This window comes from Lacerta agilis, chromosome 18 (assembly GCF_009819535.1).
Source record: "Lacerta agilis isolate rLacAgi1 chromosome 18, rLacAgi1.pri, whole genome shotgun sequence".
Lineage (NCBI taxonomy): Eukaryota > Metazoa > Chordata > Lepidosauria > Squamata > Lacertidae > Lacerta > Lacerta agilis.
In genome coordinates, this window is record NC_046329.1 from 4,217,039 (window position 1) to 4,233,355 (window position 16,317).

Sequence of the window (16,317 nt, forward strand, 5' to 3'; positions counted from 1 at the left end):
CAAAGCGGCTCACATTCTCCTTTCCCTTCCTCCCCTACAACAAACACTCTGTGAGGCAAGTGGGGCTGAGAGACTTCAGAGAAGTGCGACTAGCCCAAGGTCACCCAGCAGCTGCATGTGGAGGAGTGGAGACACGAACCTGGTTCCCCAGATTACGAGTCTACCACTCTTAACCACTACACCACACTGGCTCTCTCCTGGGGCACTTTTCGCTAGGCTGGGGCGACCCCCTCGAACCCCGATAATGTTTCTTGCTTACCTGGATGGGGGATAGAAAGGTGCGCCTGTTTGGAAAACCTCTGGTTCTTGTGCGTCCGGAACACACCTTGCAGGTAAAAAGATTCTCCGCCCTCTCTCGGTATCTTCGGATCCCGACCTGGTGGGTTCTCTGCAAAGCCAGCGAAGTGTCCTTCATTTTCGACACTTTCGGCACTTAGAAACCTCTTCAATCTTTCCCCCCCCCCTGCCTTTTTTTTTTTTTTGCCTCGCTAATCAAGGTTGGAGTTTAAGCATCGCTGTTAAGCAGGTAGCGTGTTCCTGGGCTTGTTGGCTGCACGAATTACTTGCAGTCGATGGATTCCTACAGCAATTATTCCTCCTTAATTGCTGAAGAGTCTGGTGCGCGCCCAGCCAAACGTGCCGTGAGATTTCCGACCGGTCCACGTTTCGTATTCAAACTTGGAAACATCCAAAAGGCTCCTTCATTCTTTTAAAAAATATAATAATAATAATTTCTTTTAAAAAATAAAATAATAATAATTTCTTTTAAAAAATAAAATAAAATAATAATTTTTATTTTCTTTTTTTTAAAAAAACAAACCAACACACCACGATTTTGCAATAACAGACGTTAATCTCCGCCCCACCCCTTGTCAAGCTGTTGGTTGACTCACCCCGAATCTTTCCTGAATCTTAACGGCGTGCCAAGATCTGCGTGTGTTCAAGATCTCTGAGGCACGCTCTCCATTCTGAACCAGCCCCGAAGCCCTGTAAATAGATTCAGGAGCCCAAATCCCAGCCTAAATGAAACTCGGCCGTTTTTTTCCTGCCTAGGAGGGAACGATGGGATGGCGAGGCTGTGAGAGAGGTGAGTTGGAGAAGCTATAAATGAAAAAAAAATTAAGCAGGGTGTGTTTGGTTCTGGGCACCCCATTTTAAGAAGGAAGGAGGACAAACAGGAAGGTGTGCAGAGGGGGAAGGCCAAGAAGATGAAGGATGTGGAAACCAAGCCTTATGAGGAACGGATGAAAGAGCTGGGTATGTTTAGCCTGGGAAAGAGGAAACTCTGATTCTGTGGCTAAAGAGAAACTGGAAGGCAGGCTAGCAGCTGTTGGGGACATCTGTGTTCTAAGGTTTGCACAGGGACTTAGTATGTTCACTTTCCAAAGCGCTGGTCCATCCATGTTCCCATTTCACAGATGGAGAAAACTGAGGTCCAGGAAGAAGCTGGTTTCTTGCTTATTTGCACTTAAAAAAACTTCCACCCACGCGCTTGGGTTACCGAGCAGGCGTGGCAAGCCGAGCACAGCAGTTAAGAGCATGAGCTTTGATCCTCCGTGCTCCCAGGTGCAGATCTTTGCCGTGACTATGAACACGTCCCGAGGTCATTTGTGGAGCATTAAAGCTCCGGAGACGAACGGTGCTCAGGCTTTTGACGAAAACCTTGGCGCAAACTAAGAGGTTCACTAGCCACGCGAAACCGTTTACAAAGCCTGCACCGAAGGCGGGTTATTTTAGCCTGATTTCCATGCTTCTTCCTCGATTCCCTAGGCGGAGGGCGGGTTCGTTGGGATGTCCCTCTCTGCCTGCCGACAGAAGGTTGCCCCCAAATCCCCGCCCGCCCCCCGGGACCCTCCCCCCTGCGATTTAAGGCGATCGCAGCTGTTGAGCGAATGCTAGGATAATAGCAGTTTATTATGGAGTAATTATACGGCAGGTTATTGAATTAACAGAGCCAGCCGGTAATCCAAAATGCGGGGTGGAGGGAGAAAAGGGGGGGGATGCGGTGAAGTATGGGGGGAAAGGATGGGGAATCCCACCCCACTCTTTTGAAAATCTCCTATCTCTCCGCACATTCTCTGTCCTCTGACCCCGTCTGCCGGGCCTCGGATGGAGAGATTGAATAATGAATAAGCCATTTCCTAGGGAATGAATGAATGAATGAATAAAAATATAATATATATAGAGAGAGAGGCTTTAATTAGAGACAGTGGCCCCACAGATCTGTGTCAGTTCTCCAGGGGTGTTTGGGGGCCTATGCTCCAGCGGTGACAGCCCAGCCCAGATGTTGGGATGCGAACGCCGTGGCGAAGGGGCTGTTGACAGCAGACGGTCGAAAGCATTACGTAGTTATTATTAGCAGACCTCGGAAACTGCCTTACACCAAATCAGGCCACTGGTCTGTTTGTCTCGGTATCGTCCGCCCCCCCAATTGGCCGGTTTTCAGGAAGGGGTGGGGGGCCTTTCCCCAAGCCTAGCTGGAGATGCCACTGGGGAGCGAGCGGTGTTCCTTTTCCTAAAGCAAAGTTAAGATTCCAGTCCTCATGATTCTGGGTAAAGGAAGGCGTGAAGCGGCTTTATACCGCGTTGGGCCATTGGCATTGGCATTGTCCACACTAATTGGCAGCGGCTCTCCACAGAGTTTCAGGCAGGGTGGCGCCGTGGGTTAAACCACAGAGCCTAAGGCTTGCCGATCAGAAGGTTGGCGGTTCGAATCCCCGCAATGACGGGTTGAGCTCCTGTTGCTCGGTCCCAGCTCCTGCCCACCTAGCAGTTCGAAAGCACATCAAAGTGCAAGTAGATAAATAGGTACCACTGCGGCGGGAAGGTAAACGGCGTTTCCGTGCGCTGCTCTGGTTCGCCAGAAGCGGCTTAGTCATGCTGGCCACATGACCCGGAAGCTGTACGCCGGCTCCCTCGGCCAGTAAAGCGAGATGAGCGCTGCAACCCGAGTCAGACACGACTGGACGTAATGGCCAGGGGTCCCTTTACCTTTACCTTTGCATGCCTGAATAAATGAATTAAGTATGCCCAGCCATACCTGAAAATACTGGACATTGAAACTGGAACCTCATTCATGCTGAACAGGTGTGTTTTGGCCCTCCCTCAAGAAATAAAGCCTGCTATTCAGCTGTGTTTTACTCAGAGTAGACCTATTGGAATTAATGCATCTAACCTGAGTGTGTGCATTGATTTCAGTTCATTGTTTTTAATGCAATCTTTATCTTATTTTATTTTACATATATATTGAAACGCAGAGAACAATGATGACAACAGGCGGTTAAAAGATGAAAAACTAACAGGCAAGTAGAAAGAGTACGCTTAGAATCACAGAATCGTGGAGTTGGAAGGGACCCCTCAGGGTCATCTAGCCCAACCCCCTGCAGTGAAGGAATCTTTCGCCCAGCACGGGTCTCGAACCCACAACTAGATTTGGAGCCCCACGTTGGACAAAAGATCCCTGCATTGCATTGACTAGATGGCCCTTGTTGGTCCCTTCCAACTCTACGATTCTATGATTCTGTGCTCTACCAGTTGAGCTATCGACCCGAGTTAGGGGCTTTTCGCATTGGGACACCTGGTCGGCCACTGTGAGAGCAGGATGAGTCTCTGGCCTAACCCAGCGGCCAGGCTCTTGATGATCCAACAAAGAGGGTCATGGCCGATGACGAGGCATCGGTGATTGTTGCCAGTTTACCATTTATTATTTAGCAATAATAGAGAGTAATAATAATAATTGCCCACATGCATTGTCTCTCTCCATCAAAACCCACCCTCTCCTTTTGACACAAGCGCACAGAAACATCCCTCTGGCATCTCCTCCTCTTCCTCCTTCGTTTGGCAAAGCGATGAGTAAAAATCTGATGCCACATTGATTTTCCTTGAGCAGACTTGATGTCTCCCTGCCACTCGGGGCTTCTCATCGACTTCTGTCCTCTTAAAAGCCTCCGGTTGCTTCGACCAGAGGGGGGGGGGGCGGCGAAAATCTCGCTTTCCTCCCCACTCCATCCAAACAAACAAAAAACCCCTGCCCTCTAACGGCACCCTTGCCCACCTCGCGATGGGAACTGATAATCTGTGTTGAATGTGATGGTGAGTTTATTTACAACCCTTTAAGGCTGGCCTGTTGTCTTTGTCCATGGAGTTTTCTTGGCAGGGATACTGGAGTGGCTTGCTCCAGTATCCCTGCCAAGAATTGATGCTTTTGAATTATGGTGCTGGAGGAGACTCTTGAGAGTCCCATGGACTGCAAGAAGATCAAACCTATCCATTCTCAAAGAAATCAGCCCTGAGTGCTCACTGGAAGGGCAGATCCTGAAGTTGAGGCTCCAGTACTTTGGCCACCTCATGAGAAGAGAAGACTCCCTGGAAAAGACCCTGATGTTGGGAAAGATGGAGGGCACAAGGAGAAGGGGATGACAGAGGATGAGATGGTTGGGCAGTGTTCTCGAAGCTACTGGCATGAGTTTGGCCAAACTGCGAGAGGCAGTGGAGGATAGGGGTGCCTGGCGTGCTCTGGTCCATGGGGTCACGAAGAGTCGGACACGACTGAACAACAAACAAAGGCTGGCCAGGTCTGCTGCTTATGCCCTTAATTACAAGCTGGGAGGCTTGCATTGTGAAATAACAATAACCCGGCGAGCTCCAGATTTAAGCGAGATTTTGAGAACATTTGGGCAGCCCCACTGAGTCAGGCCAAAGACCCATACAGTCCACCTTTCCAGATCAGGTGCCTTTAGGAATCCCACAGGCAGGTCACAGAGGCAACTGCGCTCCTTCATTCCTCATCCCAGTTTCATCGGAGGTAGACTGCCCCTGTGCTTGGAGGCTCCATTCCCCCACACACATCATTGAGCTCCATAAGAACAGCCCCCTTGGATACGACCAAAGGGTCCCCTATAATCCCTTTTTATCCTTCAAGTTCCTAACATTTCACAGGAACTCCGAGCAGGGCTATTTTTTATGCGGCTGTGGAAAAGAACAGAACAGATACAGATAATTAGTTTTGGGTTGGGTTTGCTGTTGCTGCTGTTATTGCGTGTTGCGTGTTTTGCTATGTATGTATTTTGTGTTCTCATTTTGCATTTTCGTGTTGCGAACTGCTGCCCTGCGATCTTCGGATGGTATATACTTTCGATAAATAAAGATAAATAAAAAATCGAGAAGCGGCAGGGCACCCAACAACCTGTGCTTTCCGGAAACCATGGAATACTTTTCAGTAAGCTTTCTCAGCTGGATGCAAAGGGCCTGCCTCAGGTGTTCATTTTGTAAATGGTTTTTAAACCCAGTTTTTAGAGGTGCCTTTGTGCTTCCTTTTCACTCCACCGTAGCTGTTTGTATGGCATGTTTGTTCATTGCCTTGAGGCACATGTAGAAGGCAATTCTTTCATTGATTAACAAATGCTAGGAGTACCATATGGGACGCGACTGGCCGTGTGGGTTAAACCACTGAGCCTAGGGCTTGCCGATCAGAAGGTCGGCGGTTCGAATCCCCGCAATGATGGGGTGAGCTCCCGTTGCTCGGTCCCAGCTCCCGCCCACCTAGCAGTCCGAAGGTATGTCGAAAGTGAAAGTAGATAAAAAGGTACCGCTCCGGCGGGAAGGTAAACGGCGTTTCTGTGCGCTGCTCTGGTTTGCCAGAAGCGGCTTTGTCATGCTGGCCACATAACCCGGAAGCTGGACGCCGGCTCCCTCGGCCAGTAAAGCGAGATGAGCGCCACAACCCCAGAGTTCTCCGCGACTGGACCTAATGGTCAGGGGTCCCTTTACCTTTTAGGAGTACCGCATTGGCCCGAATATAAGGTGCACTCCCCCCCCCCAAAGTTTTGGCTGTGAAACTTATTTGCGGGTGCAGCTTATATTTGGGCCAATACAGTAATAAGCTCTGGATATGTTGACAGACTCCCAGTTCCCATCACCCCTGGCTGTTGGCTATGCTGGATGAGTCCATAGGATCCAGCTGCGAACTGCTTCAGATCTAAGCCCTTCTCTTGCTTTCCGCCTTCTTTGGCTAGCTGGGGCTTCTACCGCCGTCTCCCGACTGGTATGCAGTGTGGTTTAGTGGTTAGAGTGTTGGACTAGGACCTGGGAGGTAAAGGTAAAGGGACCCCTGACCATTAGGTCCAGTCGTGGACGACTCTGGGGTTGTGGCGCTCATCTCGCTTTACTGGCCGAGGGAGCCGGCGTACAGCTTCCGGGTCATGTGTCCAGCATGACTAAGCCGCTTCTGGCGAACCAGAGCAGCGCACGGAAACGCCGTATACCTTCCCACCGGAGCGGTACCTATTTATCTACTTGCACTTTGATGTGCTTTCAAACTGCTAAGTTGGCAGGTGCAGGGACCGAGCAACAGGAGCTCACCCCGTCATTGTGGGGATTCGAACCGCCGACCTTCTGATCGGCAAGCTCTAGGCTCTGTGGTTTAGACCACAGCGCCACCTGCGTCCCTAGGACCTGGGAGACCAGGGTTCAAATCCACACCCACAAGGAAGCTCACACTGCTTGAGCTTGGGCCAGTCACCTTCCCGCAGCCTGGCCTACCTCACAGGGTTGTTATAAGGGGAGAAATTGGGGGGGGGGAGAGGCAAGGGGGGACTGTCTTGAGTTTCTCGGGGGACAAGGTGGTATGTATGTATGTACAGCTGAAACTTGAAAAATTAGAATATCGTGGGAAAGTTCATTGATGTAAGCAATTGTTTTCATATATGAGATAGACTCATGACATGCAAAGCGAGATACGTCAAGCCTTTGCTTGTTATAATTGTGACGATTATGGCGCACAGCTGATGAAAACCCCAAAGTTGAAATTGTTAATTTGGGGTTCTCACCAGCTGTACGCCATAATCATCACAATTATAACAAATAAAGGCTTGACAGACCTCGCTTTGCATGTCATGAGTCTGTCTCATATATTAGTTTCACCTTTTAAGTTGAATTACTGAAAGAAACGAACCTTTCCACGATATTCAAATTTTTCGAGTTTCACCTATATATATAATTGTAAGTGGCTCTCAACATGGACATTCCACTTCCCCTCTTTCGTGAAAGTGTCCAGTCCCCTACGAAAACCATTTAAGCTAGTGACCTTTGCCTGCCTCTGGTGCCAGTGCGAATCCCGCCAGATCCTTAACTCTGCTAAACTTATGGAACGCTCCCGTGACTTTGTCGCTGGGAGTGGAAAGTTGGAAGGGCCTGGACCCGCACTCAGCGCATCGCAAAGCAGCAAAATGGGGTGGTGGGGAAAACACACACACAAACACACACACACACACACACACACACAGAGGCTGTATGGAAGAATACCCTTCCTCTACAACAAACGGATGGTAATGCGGTTTGTGTTTTAAATCTTCTCCATGCCAGGGAGAGGAAGCATTAAGCTGGCTGCCGGGATGGTCTGGTGTGTGGCTGCCGCTGATCTGCTTTTAGGAAGTAAGGCATCCTCTTTCACGATAGTTTGCTGGATTAGGGCAACCAATCATCCTTGCCTCTCATAATCTCCCGGCCTTCCTTTCAAAAATAGTTTTCTCTCTTCCTTGGAGCAAGCAGCTGACTCCGGTGTCAGAGGTCTCTATTTCTGACCTTGGCCGCTTGCTCCAAACGGGCTGCTTCTTCCCTTCTGTTTTCTCAGGAGGTGGAGAACAAACATTGCACCCAGGCAGCCACTGAAAACCTTATTTCTAGTGCTGCGGTTTTGTTGCGGCTGGGCGTGCCCCGTGTCTTCTTTTTTTATAATAATTTTTATTGAATTATTTTAAATATCTAATAATTTTCATCTATTATACATATTTTTGACTTCCATCAACCCCTTCTCAAGGTTTTCAGATTTCCTAATTTCTTCCTGTATTTCCAACTTCACTATTACCGGTACTTTTTATCACAATAATTAATTATTGCCTTCCAAAATTATCGCCGTAATACTTCCTAAAATTAACCTTACGAAACTTCTTGCAAAAACCTACTAACGTGATTTGTTGTTTGCAATTGTCTTTCAAATATTTCTCAAATTTAGTCCAATCCTTCAGGAATTCCTGGTCCCGCCGGTTTCGAATTCTTCCTGTCATCTTATCTAGTTCTGCATCGTCCATTAACTTCATCTGCCAATCTTCAATTGTCGGTAATTCTTCTTGCGTCCATTTCTGTGCCAGTAACATTCTTGCTGCCATTGTTGCGTATAGGAACAATTTTTTATCTTGTCTATTAATCTCTTTTCCTACAATCCCAAGCAGAAATGCTTCTGGTTTCTTTATAAATGTATATTTCAACATTTTTTTCATCTCATTCTATATCATTTCCCAGAAGCCTTTCACCTTCTTACACTCCCACCACATATGATAAAACGTTCCCAATTTCTCTTTACATTTCCAATGCTTGTTACTTAACCTTATACATTTTGGCTAATTTTACTGGTGTAATATACCATCTATACATCATTTTCATCATATTCTCTTTCAAAGCAGTACATGCAGTGAATTTTATACTTTCTTTCCATAACTTCTCCCAACCCTCCAACTGTATATTATAACCAAAATCTTTGCATGTCTGTTTTTTTTTTTTTTGCCTGCCGGCTTTTCTTACTCGGGGCCGGCTCTGCTGTGAGGCAGGCGCCTCAGGCGGCCGGTGCTGAGAGGTGCGGAGCAGGCAGAGCTGTGCGTGAGCTGGAGTCAAGCGCGTGCCCTCAGGTGGCGCAGTGGGTAAGCAGAAGGTTGGTGCTACAAGTCCACCCGGGGAAGGCTGGGGCAGTGCTCAGCAAAAAAAATTTAGCCACAGGATAGTCCACTGTACCCCAGACCTTGTGGCAGGCCAGAGAAGCGGCACGGGGGGGGGGAGCTGGAAGAAGAGGCTGGGGGGGCAAGTAGTCCTCCTCCCCAGCTCCAGCCGCTGTGCTTACCTTCATCCAGTGTGGTGTAGTGGTTAAGAGCGGTAGACTTGTAATCTGGTGAATCGGGTTCGCGTCCCCACTCCTCCACATGCAGCTGTTGGTGACCTTGGGCTAGTCACACTTCTCTGAAGTCTCTCAGCCCCACTCACCTCACAGAGTGTTTGTTGTGGGGGAGGAAGGGAAAGGAGAATGTGAGCCGCTTTGAGACTCCTTCGGGTAGTGAAAAGCGGGATATCAAAGCCAAACTCTTCTTCTTCTTCTTCTTCACTGCCGCTGCTTCTCGTGGGTAGGCAGAGCGAGCTCGTCCGCTCCGCTTTCTGGCCCACAGGAGCACCAGGCCGGCGGCGGTGGAGGGAAGATGAGCGGCGCGAAAGGGATGGCTCCGGATCGGGGCTGCTGAAAATGACACTCAGCCAGCTCAGCCCATCCGCCTTCCTCCTCTAGGCAGGGCAGGGAGAAGCCAGGAGGAGGGAGGGAGGGAGGGAGGGAGGGAGGGAGGGAGGGAGAGATTGAGAGGCACCGCTGCGGTGTGTGGGTGGGTGGGTGGGTGGTGGGAGGAAATGGAATGGCGCAGAAAATTTAATGGCACAGCCCGAACAAACAGAACCCCAACACCGATCCACGGACAGTCCGCGGGCTGGATCCTGAAGGCAATTGGGCCTGATCCAGCCCGCAGGCCTTCGTTTGCCGACCCCTGACTTAGATGATCCTTTGGGTCCCTTCCAACTCTACAATTCTAAGATTCTGTTACCTGTGTTGGTCTGCCATAGTCAAAATACAAAATAAAATAAAAATTCCTTCCAGTAGCACCTTAGTTTGTTCTTGGTATGAGCTTTCATGTGCATGCACACTTCTTCCGTTTGTTCTTGGTATGAGCTTTCATGTGCATGCACACTTCTTCCGTTTGTTCTTGGTATGAGCTTTCTTGTGCATGCACACTTCTTCCGTTTGTTCTTGGTATGAGCTTTCTTGTGCATGCACACTTCTTCCGTTTGTTCTTGGTATGAGCTTTCATGTGCATGCACACTTCTTCCGTTTGTTCTTGGTATGAGCTTTCATGTGCATGCACACTTCTTCCGTTTGTTCTTGGTATGAGCTTTCATGTGCATGCACACTTCTTCCGTTTGTTCTTGGTATGAGCTTTCATGTGCATGCACACTTCTTCCGTTTGTTCTTGGTATGAGCTTTCTTGTGCATGCACACTTCTTCCGTTTGTTCTTGGTATGAGCTTTCTTGTGCATGCACACTTCTTCCGTTTGTTCTTGGTATGAGCTTTCTTGTGCATGCACACTTCTTCCGTTTGTTCTTGGTATGAGCTTTCTTGTGCATGCACACTTCTTCCGTTTGTTCTTGGTATGAGCTTTCTTGTGCATGCACACTTCTTCAGATGCACACGAGAGCTCATACCAAGAACAAACTTACTTGGTCTCTTAAGGTGCCACTGGAAGGAATTTTTTAATTTATGTTTTATTATGTTTTGGCTGTTACCTGTGGAGAAACTTGGTTGGGAGCTGAAGTAAGACAGAGTCTGCACTGCATCGTGCCGTTTCAAACTCAAAGCAGTGGTTTGGCGTTTGCTGTTTTTCAAAAGCCGGAGAACTTCCCCCGCTCCATCAGCTCATCTCCCGAGGAAACTCTGCTAGCACCACGCAACCTTTGTCGAGCTGCTGAGGATTGTGGGGAATGTTCTGGGTTAGGACACAGGAACTGCTTCTGGGTAACGGTCCAAAGCTGCCCTCGCAGACACAGGCTGTCCAAACACAGCCTTTCTTCTTAATCTCCTTCCTGACAACGTGAGGCATTCAGAAAAGTTTAAGAGAGTTGCAGAAATTATGTTCGCCGGCGAGGGCTCCCTGGTTATGCCTGTGTTCTTGGTCATGTTTTTCCCACCGTACTGGCTCCAACTAAATTGAAACGTTCGTTCTTTCCTTGTGCCCACACGGCCGCCCTATGACGTAACGGGGGCCTATGGGCTACGAACCAGTGTTTTGGCTAAACCCGAACCGAAAATTGCAAGCTTCTTCTCCTTTCAAATCCTAACAAAGGGTTTTCCGACCTGCTATTAAAAAAAAAAAAGACAACAGTGGCCTGCCCGGAGCCCAAACCAAATGATGAATCAGCGGTGGGATCTCGGCGAGAAAAGGCCTGTAATGATGGGTTTCAAAGAAGCCCAACTCAAGACAGCATTTTGCTGTTTGTCTACGGTGAAAGTTCAGAAGCTAGGGAACCTTTCCCCACGTCCGTTCATCTTCTGAAGAAGCTCTGTGTTGTGGAGGGAGAAGATGGAGCAGACTAGGAACAGGAGGTGTTGGAAGCGGAAGAGGTAACGGGGCTTAGTGAGCAGGGAGAAGTCCAGTCTCAAGTTGCAGGAGAGGAGGGCAGCCAGGAGACAGATTTGAGGCAGGCTGGAGAGGAAGCTAAGGAGTCTCCCCCTCCTGCTTCCTGCTGCAACCAGCTGCCTTCCCCACTGGTCTCCCAGTACAAGGAGAGGCATGAAAAAGAGCGGAGGAGAGGTTGGCTTCATGCAGGCACCGTCTCTGATTGCTTGGGGAAAGCCCTGGAAGGGAGGGGAGTTAGATGACTGTGAAGAGGCAGGGACTTTCAGTCTCGCCAACTGATCCATGGGGCAAGACCTACCAAGGATTAGCTGCAGTGCTCATTATGCTTGACACTCAAAACAAGTCTGTGGGGATCGTGTTTTTTGCTTAAAAAACCCAAAACCAACTACTCCAAATTTGAGCTGTGTGATTGTTAACTGGACCTCTCCTGTGGCAGCCAGCTTGCCCAATGGTCTGGATTCGCTGAGGATCAGAACTCCACTTTGTTGGCTGCTTTGACCTAGATCATGGGTAGGCAAACTAAGGCCCGGGGGCCGGATCTGAGCCAGTGTGGTGTAGTGGTTAAGAGCGGTAGACTGGTAATCTGGTGAACCGGGTTCGCTTCCCCGCTCCTCCACATGCAGCTGCTGGGTGACCTTGGGCTAGTCACACTTCTTTGAAGTCTCTCAGCCCCACTCACCTCACAGAGGAGGAGGAAGGGAAAGGAGAATGTTAGCCGCTTTGAGACTCCTTAGGGTAGTGATAAAGCGGGATATCAAATCCAAACTCTTCTTCTTCTAAATCCGCCCCGCGGACAGTCTGGGAGTCATTGTGTTTTTACATGAGTAGAATGTGTGCTTTTATTTAAAATGCATCTCTGGGTTATTTGCAGGGCCTGCCTGGTGTTTTTACATGAGTAGAATGTGCCCTTTTATTTAAAATGCATCTCTGGGTTATTTGTGGGGCATAGGAAGTCATTCATCCCCACCCAAATATAGTCCGGCCCCCCACAAGCTCTGAGGGACAGTGGACCGGCCCCCTGCTGAAAAAGTTTGCTGACCCATGGCTTAGATAATGCCTGGGTTCAACCCCTGTATGGGGCAGCTGCATATTTCTGCCTTGCTTGGGGCTCGAACCTCAGGTCCCCTTCCAACTCCACATTTCTATGATTGGCGGTCTTAAGGGACCAGCTAGAATTTTTATATAGGTTTGGTGCAAGGGCGTGGGGTTGCGTTCAGGCCAGTCGTCTTTGGAGGAGGAGACCCATTGCAGCGGAAAGGATGCAGCTCCCTTGCATCCGTTAATTTCTGTGAATTTTGCAGTGTTTAGGGTGCAGCGTTTGTGCCTTGGGCGCCCTCCAGGGATGGTCAAGACTCGGCTTGTTGCTGCTTCAGAGGGGGAAGCGAGCCCAGGAACCAGGTAGGCAAGGCAGATCTTGCGGTAGGAGAACGAGTCTGGGAATGCGAAGGTCAACGCCGAGGTCGTCGAGCAGAAGAAGCTGGAACGGGACTTGGGTCTTTTTGATGAGGCCTGCCCAACTTTTGGCCCTCAGGAAACCTCTCTGTATGGTGCTGGAGGAGACTCTTGAGAGTCCCATGGACTGCAAGAAGATCAAACCTATCCATTCTCAAGGAAATCTGCCCTGAGTGCTCACTAGAAGGACAGATCCTGAAGTTGAGGCTCCAGTACTTTGACCACCTCATGAGAAGAGAAGACTCCCTGGAAAAGACCCTGATGTTGGGAAAGATGGAGGGCACAAGGAGAAGGGGACGACAGAGGACGAGATGGTGGGACAGTGTTCTTGAAGCGACTGGCATGAGTTTGGCCAAACTGCGAGAGGCAGTGAAGGATAGGCGTGCCTGGTGTGCTCTGGTCCATGGGGTCACGAGGAGTCGGACACGACTGAACAACAAAATCTCTCTGTGACAGCCTCTTGACAAAATAGGGCGGACCCAAAGGGAGCTGTCCTCTCTCCCAGAAACCTTTTGTAGACTTTGGCGCCTGTTGTTGTCGATTAGTCGTTCAGTCGTGTCCGACTCTTCGTGACCCCATGGACCAGAGCACGCCAGGCACTCCTGTCTTCCACTGCCTCCCGCAGTTTGGTCAGGCTCATGTTGGTAGCTTCGAGAACACTGTCCAACCATCTCATCTTCTGTCCTTTGACTTCGGCGCTACCACCCCTGAAAGAAAGATTGGTTACTTGAGAGGGAGAAAGCAAAAGAAAGGATAAATTTTGGGGCTGTGGGTGTGGCTTTCATGCTTCCAGGAAACATAGAGTAGACATTTCTACACACCAAAACGTCACCATCAGGGCTGAGAGAGGAAGCAAGAAGTACGTGGAGCCGCCATCTTTGAAATGTCATTGAAAGAGACACCATAAGTTGCGTTTCCTTGTGTGTGTTTTTCTAATGCCCATATCTGCTTTGGTTCCCCCACCCCAAAAAACCCCCTATAAAAATGTGTATGTCATGAGTAGGAGGAGGGAGACCAAGGGTGTGGAAACCAAGCCATATGAGGAACGGTTGAAGGAACCGGGTATTTTTAGCCTGGGAAAGAGGAGATTGAGAGGAGATCGGATAGAGTTGTCACATGGAAGATGACCAGGAAGGGCTTTTTGACAGACAGCTGTTTGACAGGGGAGTTGGGTTCCTTCCGGAGATTGTGGATTCTCCTTCCTTGGAGGTTTTTACGCAGAGGCTGGATCTGTCTCGGATGCTTTGGCTGAGATTCCTGCATTGCAGCGGGGTTGGACTGGTTGACCCTCGGAGGTCCCTCCCAACTCTACAATTCTATGATTCTACGTGTGTCGCAGTGGTGGTGGTGGTGGGGACTGGGACAGCCCGGTGTGTGGGCACACGTGGAAGGCACCCATGCTGTCGTTCGCACCTTTTCTGAATCACCCAGCTGCCCCAGAGCGATGGAAAACGCTCTGCTTGTTCCGACTTGTTCCTCTAAGCTCGACTTGTTTTTCAAACCTCCAGGGTATGTTCTTCTGTCTGCTTCCTCACCCCAACTCCTCTTTTTATTTTTTAAAGTGTTGTTAAAACATTCTCCACCCACACAAGCCTTAAAAGAAATTCCTCCCAGAAAGTCAGAGCTTGAATGCGTGTGTGTGTGTGTGTTTTCGGAGGGGTGCGTTGCTCAGAAGCAGGCCGGTTTAAATTTCAGCAAGTTCAGACTGGTCCTGGCATTCGTTCCTCATTGGTTCCCTTCGTGATCTGTCCGTCGTCCTGCTCTCTCTCTCTCTGTGCCCCTGATTTCCACTTGGTAAAGGTAAAGGGACCCCTGACCATTAGGTCCAGTCATGTCCAACTCTGGGGTTGCGGCGCTCATCTCGCTTTACTGGCCGAGGGAGCCGGCGTACAGCTTCCGGGTCATGTATTTCAACATCTAACTCTCCCCATGGTTGGGGTTACAATAAACATTAGTTTGTTCTGTGTATTTCTTGAATTTGTGCACTTCCCTTTAGGGGAAGTAAGAGGCAGGTGGGTCATGCCCACCTGGGAAGGGAGCCCATCTAGGAGAAGGAAAATCACTTCTTCTTGCAGCACATAGTTAAATTGTAATAGTAAAAGTCGTCTTGTACGCCGCGATATACGGTATATTGAAAGCATTACCATACAACTTGAAACATTTGCACCCAGCGTTAGAAATTAGCCAGGCGCGTTTTGCTCCTGGTGTGGGTCAAACTGCAACCACGTGGAGATCTCTAGGTGTCAGGCTGGTGACTGGGGAGTGCAAAATGTCCCTTAGTGAAGGATCTGTAAAAAAAAAAAGGTTCTGTAAATTTGTTTTATTCTAGATGGTTTTATCTGATGTGTTCTCAATGCTTTGAAATGTACAACAAAACAACAAGCTTCATTGGGGGAGAAATGTGCCCAGACATTCTGCTGTGGGAACCGTAACCTAGGTTTAAGGTGCCATTTGGCCATTAGATTACAGCGGTACCTTGGTTCCCAAACGGCTTAGTTGTCGAACAAATCGGCTCCCGAACGCTGCAAACTCAGAAGTAAGTGTTCTGGTTTGCGAATGTCTTTTGGAAGCCGGACGTCCGGCGCGGCTTCTGCTTTAGTGCAGGAAGCTCCTGCAGCCCGTCAGAAGCCGCGCCTTGGTTTTCGAACAGTTTCAGGAGTTGAACGGACTCCCGGATCGGATTAAGTTCGAGAACCAAGGTTCCACTGTGTATATATATCTTAACACTTTTTGCACCTTCCCCCAAAGAATCCTGGGAGCTGTAGTTTGCTAAGGCTTCTGAGAGTTGGTTAAATGCGTCCTGTTCCACCCACAATGCTACGGTTCCCAGAGTGGTTTAACAATCAGCCCCTCTTTGCAAAGGGGGAAAAGCAAAGCTCCTTTTGCAAAGGGGGAAAAGCAAAGAGGAAAAGCCCCATTTTTATGGGGTTTAACTCACATTTCTGAAAAAAATCTTAAGGAAAGGGAGCCATTTCTACTGTTTGCAGACAGATAATCTAATCAGCCAGTCACATGTCCTGGGGAAACAAACAACCTCCCTCTGCAGCACATTCAACAAAGGAGGGCATGGCTGAAAGGGAGCCGGGACTCTTATCTCTCTCCCGATCTCTTGCTGATCAGCTGCTGAGCCGGGTCCTTTCAACACTCCCCTTTCTCTTTGTAAAATAAAAAGCACAATCTGCTTTTGGCCCCTGGGCAATTCAGCTCCAGGGACCATCATTCGCTCCATAAGACGCACAGGTATTTCCCCTTACTTTTCAGGAGGGAAAAAGTGCGTCTTATGGAGCAAAAAATACGGTAAATGTTATACGTGTTTTGGAATTCTGTTTTTATGTGTTGGGCCAATGGCCGTAAATAAAACTTGGAACATACACGAGTGGAAAACAACGTACAAGAATGCATTTCCTTTGGGGAAAACAACTTTGCAAAAATGTCTGTTTTGGAGTAGTGGTTAAGAGTGTCAGACTCAGACCTGGAAGAGACCAGGGTTCAAATCCCCATTTGCCCAGGAAGCTTGCCACCTTGAGAAAAAAGTGGGATATGAACGAAGAAAATAAATAAATATATTTATCCCTAGGATAGCTCATTTGGTAAAGCATGAGACCTCAGGGTCGTTGGCAGAAGATTCCCGTGTTTGCAGGGGGT